Source organism: Pleurodeles waltl, chromosome 5 (assembly GCF_031143425.1).
Source record: "Pleurodeles waltl isolate 20211129_DDA chromosome 5, aPleWal1.hap1.20221129, whole genome shotgun sequence".
NCBI classification, from domain to species: Eukaryota; Metazoa; Chordata; class Amphibia; order Caudata; family Salamandridae; genus Pleurodeles; species Pleurodeles waltl.
The window spans coordinates 478,743,940-478,754,417 of NC_090444.1; positions in this window are offsets into that span (position 1 = coordinate 478,743,940).

Genomic DNA, 10,478 nt, shown 5'->3' on the forward strand with positions numbered 1-10,478 from the left:
AAACCAAACACATGAGTACTTAAGGAAAACACACAGAAGCAACATCAGAAAAGGTAGACATGGAGGTGCTATTCATCTAGCATGCACGAAAACGCAGAGCACAGGAGCAACAGCAGCAGCTTCCACCACACCAACAGGGACCCCAAAGGCAACAACGAAGACAGGAGAGAATATTCCGGACCAGGGCAACCCTTCAGGGCCTCAGGGAACATGACATCATCCAGAGGTACAGACTAAACTGGCAAGCCATACAGCAGCTGCTGCTGCGCCACATTGAGCCACAGTTGGCACCCAGCTTGCAGACACCCCACATCATTCCACCAGAGACCAAGCTGCTAGCTGTCCTGCACATGTTGGTAAGTGGCTCTTTTCAAACCACTGGTGCCCTGGTTGCCGGGATCTCACAGCCCTCATTCTCTCCCTTTCTCCCCAAGGTACTGGATGCCATCATCTCCCTCACACCCCCGCCACATCAGCTTCCCCAACACACAGCAGAAGACCAAACAGGGGTTCCATCAAATCAATGTCTTTCCGCACGTGCTTGGTGCTATTGACTGCACACATTCACGGATTGTGCCACCTGCTGCAACGGAGCATCTATACCGCAACAGGAAGCACACACTCCATCAATGTGCAGGCCATTGTGGATCACCGTGGATTGATCACCAACATCGTGGCAAAGTATCCTGGGAGTGTACATGATTCATTCATCTTCCACTACTGCACCATCAACCAACACTTCCAGGATGGACAATATGACAATGGCCTACTTGTTGGTAAGTACAGAAACCTAGTTGTATACACAGCATACCTGTAGGACACACAACACATACACCACTACATTGACATGTAGCCAGGAAGACACTGAGGTTGTGACACTGGTAGTCATGTTTGATATCCTGACCGAATGGGATACACACCTATGGACAAATGACAAATGCAAATAACAACAGATGCCACTCCAGAGCCACAAGGGGCCAATTTAAAACCACAAAGTGACAATGACATGGCCTTAACTGGCAGTACAACTTGGAGGATGAATCTTCCAATATCACATCAATAACACTCAATCACACACCCTTCCAAGTAATACGTACTGTGTAAGGGGTGTGTAATGTGTTTTGCTGCAGGTCTAACACCATGAGACACATAGCATGATGATGCTGACTAACGAAGGTGACATGGAATCATTGAGGCAGTACCAACATCTCACATCACTCCTGGGGTGACATTGCCCGCTAGCAATAAGGAAGAGGACTGTGCTATAAACACATATTGTTGTGACACTAATGCAAAGTGCACACTGCAACACATACGGATTGAGACAATTCCCCATATACATAACAGATGTACAGGCACTTGGACCTTCTGACACTAAAACCTTCACTCCCACAACCAGGTTAGCCAGCTTACCTGGAGCAGGTTCAGTAGTGTAGGTACACATTTGCACATGAGCCAACTCGGTGAGAGCACAAAAATAGGTTTGCATAGAACTTGTCACACATGGGATATTTGTGCATTGTAAATTGTGAACACTTCAGTGCTGTCAATGTATGGAGCTGTGTTGTGCATTGTCACCTAGCCAAATTATAGGACCTCACTGTTGTATTTCACATGCAATTACATATGTCTAATTGGATGGGATGTTCAGGCCATATAGTGCAACCGTTTTACCACCACAGTTGAATCAATTGCGTGTGTGGAAGTATCATGTCACCTCCAGTGAAGGCACATGGACACTTCTTTCACATTACATAATGCATGGGAGATGCACAATGAACTGCAAGTTAACAAATATATCGCTGATATCAGGTCATTCAGCCAAACACCAGTTTTGATAGTTAAACAACCCAATGCAGAAAGAACATCACATAAGCCTAGGATCCCACACAATAACACAAACACAGATGAGTCACAGACGATAACAACTGCCATACTAAGTGATAATCAAGGTGCAACCAACAACCAAATATTTACCCTCATTTTCTCTTTCAGCTGATCAGGGTTATGGGATCCAGCCATGGATCATGACTCCATTTGTCAACCCAAGCACAGCAGCAGATCGTGCCTATAATTAGGCACATCGTAGGACACACACCATAGTTGAGAGGACTTTTGGCATCCTGAAGTCCAGATTCAGGTGCCTGGACATCACTGGAGTCAGCCTCATATATTCACCCGAAATGGTCTGCAAGATCATTTTGACCTGTGCCATCCTGCACAACATTTGTGTAAGGAGGAACATTCCCCTCTATGAACCAGACCCACAAATGCCTGAAGAGGAGGAAGAGGAGGATGCTGTCCGTGAAAATGAGGGGGACCATCCAAACACTGCAGCAGGATTACGTCGGAGACAACACATTGTACAAAACGTCTTCTAACTATAGTCACCATCACCACTTTGTTATCATATGTCATTAAACACTTACCCTCATCACTCAATAATGCTCTGGGTAATTGTTATACATCACATGATCCCTAGGAATCATATTCAGAGTTTAGCCTCATGGAGCATTGCAGAAATACAGATTAGGATACTGAAAAAGCCACATCACATTTGATGGGTATGAATGTATAGCCAACATCACACACAGTGTAAATGACATATATCCTCTCTATTTCACATGTGAAGGGCAATATCAGAGGACCACAGCTATGAGACACATCCATGTTGCCAACATGGTCCATTGCAGCACATGACACCCAACTAAGACACCATCAATCATAAGGTAATAAAGTGCATCATACATGAGGAAGTGGATGTACAAATGCATTGGTAACAGGAATGTATGACCAGACCCTTGACAGCAGTAAGTGTGACATCAGCTATCTCTGCAAGGAGCATGTGTGACAAGAAGTCCATCTAGGCTGAAAATGGATAGCACGAGTGCCCCAAGTATGACAAGCATTGCTCACAAAACATGCCCTGCGCAGTCCATCCCAGGTAATAAGTCCTGCCACTGCCATGTTTTAAGTCTCTCCCCACACTTCTCTAGGGGGGCCTGTAAATGGACTATCTGTACCCTGAGATTCCTCAGCTACACACACCTAGACTCCCATTCTGACTCCTGTGTGCTTCCCACTTCAGGATGGCATCCCATAGTCCTAGTTCATCAGTCTGCATGGGCTTCAGGTCAAATAATGCACTGCCTGAAAGGTCTACTTGGCCCTTTAAACTCCACAACTTGTGAGAGACTGAAGCTGCACACACCTGTGAGCACTACCATGCAGACCAGGCATTTGACTCTGCCCTGCCCTTGCTGCTGCCTGGAACTTCTTAGAAGCAGCCATTTTCTGAATCTCCTTGTTGTGCATTGGCGTAAAAATCAATTGTGTACCAGAGCTCTTGGGGGATTATGTAACAATGCAGACCACAGCAGAAACTGTTTTTTGTTCCCACAGTGTTGTTCCTGCTTGTCCCAGTCAGCGTCTGCTCACTGTGTATTTGCCTTGTTCATGTTTGTTCCTGATAGAGCCTGCATCCTGTTAGCCAGACTGGTTCCAGTCTTTGCGTTAACCATAGAGGTTCCCTGAGGCTACATTTGTCTCATAGTTGCTTTCCATGCCCTCTGTTTCCTCCTGGGGTATTGTGTCTGGTAGGTCTACAATTAATTCTCAAATGTGCAGTATAGTCAAAGATTTTACTTATTGTATTCTGTTCTGGGATATGTATTCAAATGGCCTACTCCAGCCTCCATCCCTTGTCTGGTTTTGCATGTACTCATTAGTGCCAAACAGTGACAGTGTGCTATGGCTGTATGCATGGATTTGGTATGGTGCCTACAGCACAACAAACAAGGGTTGCTAATGTGTATGTAAGGACAAAACATGTGTGCGCCCTGACGATCCAGACACAGATTCACTTCTGCTGCCACCTTCTGATGGTGCTTACGTAGTGACTAGCTGTGAGATTAATCAGCACAGAGGCACTGATGTTCCCTGTTGCAGTGGGAATTTTAGAGGCCACTCTGTGTACAAATGTTGTGAAGAAACCTGCCTGTTTCATATTACTGATCCATAACGTATTTCAGCACACCAAGGTTGCTCTGTCGTTAGCCTTCTAAAAGTTCTGCTGTGTCATAGCTGGGCTATCACCATGTGTGTCGTTAGTTTATCTTCGGTTTTCGGGAAAATCTGCTTTGAAGGATACTCTGTTAATTGAGGGAATGGCTCCACAGACTCATGACTAGACCTCCATGTAACTATGACAACATGGAGGCCAATACTGACACAGGGTACACATGGCCACACACTTGAACTGGACACCTTTGTGCAATGAACCACTGGAAATATGTAAACACATGCAGCATGGTCTGCTGGTCCTCCACAGCCACAGGAGAAACATAGGTCATTTACACGACAAACTGTGGTGTACCAAAACATTTTTGGATTGGAGTTGGGACTCTGTGTCACAAACACTGTACCTACCTAGCATGTTTAAATGCCTGACTCATGGGTAGTATACACACAAGTGACCATGAAGTGGTATACAACATTCCATTACATGTGATGGCTTACATTTTTGACATTGCCATTATCAAGCGTCCTCTATCTATCCTATGTATAGTTTGTCATCTGCAATGTTTTGTCCCCAAAGTCATGGAAGTTCACACAGCATAAGACGCAACAGATATGACAAATACATATCATGACTGATGTACCTCAATGAATGGAATCTGATGGTTATCCACAATTACAACTCATGCATACAAGCACATTATGCAAAACAGGTCTTGTGACGTTCACACAGAGGCACAACAACAATTGAAATAACCAATTCACAGACATAAACACACAGGCCATGAGTGAATTCTTTAAGTTGCGCAGACTTGCTAACCTTTATTGATGCAACACCTGCTTAAACTAGGAAATACCAATTTCAATTCCAGAAGTTTGTGTTGCTGTTGCTTCAGTTAAGAGTGCTAATCTGGCACAACTACATGAGTATTATGGTCCGCAGTAATTGGTCAGCCACATGTGCCCAAACACTAGAACACACACAGTAGGCCATTACATCCTATCTTTGTATAGTAATAGCCTTCATGTATGTTAAAGAGAAAAATGACACAAACACAGTTATAGACAGATATTTTGTTGCAAAAGCGTACAAATAGACGCATATGCATCAAAATATGACGCCCACACCCATTATACATCGATTGGTCCCTACCGTTAATTCCAACACTGCACCCCATGAAATCAGTTATCCATGCAAAAAATATTGATACTTGAATGCGGGAAATTTTGAAGCATATGCGTAAAAAAATATTGACTCAAAGCCGGTAAGCGCCATAAAATTCCACGCATCATAATAAAAACGCACCGCATGTGAGACAGGAAGTGATGTAATAGGATATCCTGTTTACAGAAATGGTACAGTGGGTGTACTTTCACTTTGCAGTCTGTGATTCTTCTAGACTGTGTGGCGGTGTAGAGTTGTGTCTGTTAATATTGTGCTTTTGTCTCCTGTGTGTTATTTCCATTGTCATCTGTTGTTTTTGTAAGTGTCTGTGTAAATCAGTTTAAGTGTTTTTTTGTTATTTTTGGTGTTTAAAATTGTCTTTGTACTGTTGGGAGTGAGTAGTGGGTATTGTTAGTTGGGGTATCGTTGGGCTGTTTGTGGGTTCCTTAAGTTTCATTTCCATACCTCCTTTCCCTGTATTTCCCTCTTTTCCTTCTCCTTTTCCTTCTCTCTATTATTTTTGAGATGTTGGGAAGGCCACGTCTGGGGAGAATGGGTGAGGAGGAGCTGGGGGCTTTTATTTGGCTGGTGTGCCACTTTCTCCCCCTGATGTTACAGGCTGGTGGCAGGGTGATACAGGGGTATCACAACGAGGCTAGGAGGCTCAGGTGGTCAAAGGTGCTGTTCTACCTAAAGAGAGTGTTCAACAGCCAGCTCAATGACCACCAACTTAAACATCGCTGGGCTGACCTGGTGGCCTGCATATGCCAACGAGTATGTTTTATCAACAGGATTCAGGAGGCAATGAGACCCAGCAGCCTCAGAGTCAGTCACACTGAAATCCAGGATAAAGGGTGAAACATCAGTATCATAGTCCGAATATACTGGGCTCTTTATTCCAGAGGATAGGCCTTTTTCCAGAAAAGCACAGATGAAAGTGAGCATCTGAGAGCTAGTCAGTTGTGACTTTGGCAAGTTAATGGTGAACCCCAGTGAGTGCAGGTTCGCCATAGTCTGGAAGTGGGAGAGAATTGACTGGGGCAAGCCCACATTCAGCAACCAGTTTAGGTACAGGAAGAATTAAACCTCTAATCCGCAGCTGTGCTGTGACAACTGCCATCACCTTGGTGAACACCGAGAAGCACTGGTAAGACCAAAAGGGAGCACAGCTATCTGATAATGCTCCTGGTCTACCGTGAACCGCAGGTATTGCCTGTGGGCAGGCAACATGGGAATGTGGAAATAGGCCTCTTGGAAGTCCAATACTACCATCCAGTCTCAAGGCCGAGGGCAGATAAGACCTCAGCCAGGGTGAGCATCTTGAATTTTACCTTTTTCAAGAAGTAATTGAGAGGGCACATGTATAGGATAGGATGGAGGCCTCAATCCTTCTTTGGCACCAGGAAGTAGTGAGAATAGCAACCACAACCTACTTCTGAGGCTGGCACCCTCTCGATATCTACTTTGGCCAGAAGTGCCAGTATTTCCTGCTGCAAGAGTACTAGGTGGGATCGGGGACGGCGGAAGTGGCATCAAAGTCTGTATGAAGGGGAGGGCATAACCCAGATGTTCAATCTGAAGCACCTATTTGTCTGTAGTGATCTCCCACCAATGGGGCAGATGGTGTTAGTTGCGGCCGCAACTGGATGCCTTTCTAGATTAAGGGCATATTAAGTAGGCTTTGATTGGGTGGCTGCTGGAGGGGAGCAGAATGGGCAGACCTCTGGCTTTGGGCCCCATCAGGCTTGTGGAAGTCACGTCTGTGGCGACGAAAGGACTGTGCCTGCTGGTTGTGGTGGGTAGGGGAAAAAGTACATGGCTTCCCGTAGGCACGGAAGGTGGTATGTGGCTGTTGTGGGGCCTAGCAGTGGTCCTACTGTCCTTGAAGCTCTTCAATGCCAGTTCCGCCTTGTCACCAAGAATGAGTTCCATCGAAGGGCACATCCATTACATATGTCGGGATATCCCCAAGAAAAACAGTATCCTTCAACCAGGTGGGACGCCGGAAGCCTACTGTAGAAGCAATAACCATGCCCAATGAGTCAGTTGTATCCAACCCGCATTTGATCGTGAACTTCCCTGCATCTCTTCCATTAACAATAGCTGGGGAGAGTATGGTTTAGGCCTCTTCTAAAAACATAGGCAGCACTTGCACAAATATATCCCATACAGTATGGGAATAACTGCCCAATTAACAAGCAGTGTTCACTGACCTCAGTGCCTGGCTAGAGGAAGAAAAAATCCTCTTGCTGAAGGTATCCAGTCTCTTGGATTCACTATTCAGTGGTGTGGTAGGGAACACCTTGGGATTGATCCAGAAGGTTGAAGCCTGGACCTACAGGTTCTCAGGGGTAGAGTGCTGGGAGAGAAAAGCTGGGTCCTTGATAGCGAGCAATGGTCAAGTGCACAGAGTGCCTGTGTAAGCTTGCCCAGGCCCAGAGCAGGACATCAACGAGGGCTTAGTTAAAGGCTAATAAGGATTCTGAAGGAGAAACCCTGGGCTGTGTAGTACCTTTGTCAAGGCGTTGGTCTTGACCCTAACTATGGGAAGCATTAGGTTCAGGACCTTAGCTGTTCTCTGAACCCCAATGCAAAATAAGGCCCTTCCTCCTTAGCCACTGTGTGAGGTAGTCCAGTGTCTGGTGAAGTGTCCAGATCACTGACATCAGCCAGGTCTTCATACCAGTTTTTCTTGACCTTGGGCTCTGGTAGGGGGGGGGAGGGATCAGAGTAGGTATAGTAATCTTCGGATCACCTCCATTCATGTTCCTCAGAGGGCCTTTCAGGGAAATAGGATTCCATCTCCAATTCAGGCCATGTGGACCTGCCCAGTGCAGGAACCAACGTCGTGTGATGTTGGTCCTGCTCCATATCTGAGTCAGGAATTATGATGAGTTCAGCACCCCGATAACGGAACCACTAGAACAGTCCCCAGAGGAAGTCAGAGAGCAAAGGCCAATCTGGATCCCGCATCAGATCATGAGGGGTCGACTGTCACCAATGGCGGACCCGCTGGTGGAGCCCCAGTCAAAGACCCTCCAGAACCCATGGGGCCTGAGGGTGCTCCAGAAGGTTTTAGCTACCCAAAGATTAGGCTTATGGCCTTAAATATTTCTTGGAGTTTGACGACGGTCAGTCCGGTTCCAGGAAACTCCGGGAGGTACAAAGCAGATCCAGTTTTTGATGCCAGGTGCACAGGAATTACCTGAGAGCGAGGCCTGGATTTGTGGCATTGTTCTCTTGTGTCATCCTAAGAATGGGAATGACACAGAGAAGTCAAAGGGTGCTTTGACTCATTGGACTTCTTCTGGGAGTGTGATGAGGCACAACACAAGTGACACTGGGAGTGGGCCCAAAACCTCTAACATGAACAGGACCTGGAGAGGCGTGGAGTCGCATGGCGAGCAGCCAAGAGCTTCATGACCTGCTCACGAATGGCCTGGGGGTTCATGGTCCTGCAGTCCGCACATGATGGGGAGTTTTCATCCCTCTCCAGGTACCACAGACACACCAAGAGGGGTCCATCAGTGACATCTAGTGATGCCAGGCTCTACAAGGCTTGAACCCGGCGGGTTTCTTCAGGGGCATCCTTGGCAAAAGGGGAAAAGGCATACCAGTTGTCAACAAAATGCTGAAAGAAAGTTACTGAGTGGAGCTCGCCCGGTTCCACGCTGATAGCACTGAAGATAAGGAATTGAAGTCAGAGCACTGAGGTGGCTGCTATATAGGCACTGTACACATCACTTCTGGCGCGAACAATGTCAACGAGAGCTGAACTACATCACCTTCCAGAGCGCAAGGGGATTTCTCAGAAATTATTTCCTGGTCCTGTCTGACGCCTGGGGAACATTCTAAGGTAAGGGGTCTGAGGGTAGATTTCTCATCAGATATGATCCTTATCAACCCTAAACCCTAAAATTATCTTTACCAATCTTCACCACTACCCACCCCTAAGCCATAAAATTATCCTTACCACCATTCACTACTACCCACCCCTTACCCTATAGCTAAATGTACACACACAATAACAATACTTACCATGCCTGGTAAAAGCACAAACATTTACCTGTATGGTAAAGGCATTGTGTGGTAAAGGCAGCATTGTAAAGGCTGTTTCCCTTGCGCTACACTTACTAAATATGACATTGCCCAGGTTAAAAAAAAAGAATAAGTTGTGCATCTTATTTCCACGCAGTTCAACAATGCATGACTTTCAGTAAATTTGCCTGCAGTGATTATTTTTACTTAATGTATCTATCACATGGGTTAGCTATAATAACTATTATTTCAGATCTAGATAACTGGTTGATTATTAGAATTGTGCCTTTAAACGACACTGTCACCTTAAAGGCAAAAGCAGTGGGTGATATTTGATGAAATATGGGCAGAGGGAATTATATATGACAACCAAACCAAAGAAGCCCAGCACAAACGTATGTAAAAGGCGATTAGAAATTGTAGAACATGGAAAATGCAACAGCCCCACAACAATAAAGATGGTCATGTAACATGCGCTGATAGAGCATTCTTTGAGGAATATTTCAGAAAAAAATAGAATAAAGACAGAGCTTATCTAAGCTGTGGACAATAGTAAAAGAGGTGATTTCCAATTAGCCTCAGGTCCATAAGGAAAATGGAAAATGAGACAAAATTAGTGTAGACTAAATAATAATTTCACCACAACAGTGGTTCTTAAGCTTCCAACTTCTGTTGACACCCATTTAATCATTATTGGAATCCGGGAACCCCCACTGAGTATTTACTGGAAGTACCGGACCCTTGCCTACTAAACATGTTCTATAATTAGAACTGCAAAACTATACATAAAAAGGAGAAACAAACATTCATGAAACAAATATAAAAATGAGGACCTGTTTTATTTAACTCACAAAATAAACATAAAAAATCTATATTCAATTTTTAATGGGATGGTTGGAGTTTTTCTTAATTCATTTGAGGCCACTCATAGTTCATACTATAGTCTGTTTGATGCACGTACAATGCTCTCATAAATAATAATTTGTAGCCCCCAATTTCAAATTTCTTCACATTTATAGAATGTTTCAAAATGTTCAGTGGTAAATTTCGCTTCTTTATTCATAAACACTTTATTAATATGGGAATATTATTTATTTGTTTAAGCGGCTGCAGACCCCGGAGGAGACTTTGCGGACCACAGGAGTCTGGGGCCACAGGTGAAAAACCACTGGACCTGAACATTTGGAGAAAAGGAAATGAGAGAAAGCGCAAAGTCGAGAAAATTGAGTCTTTTTCAGAAACAGTCCCTACCCTTCAA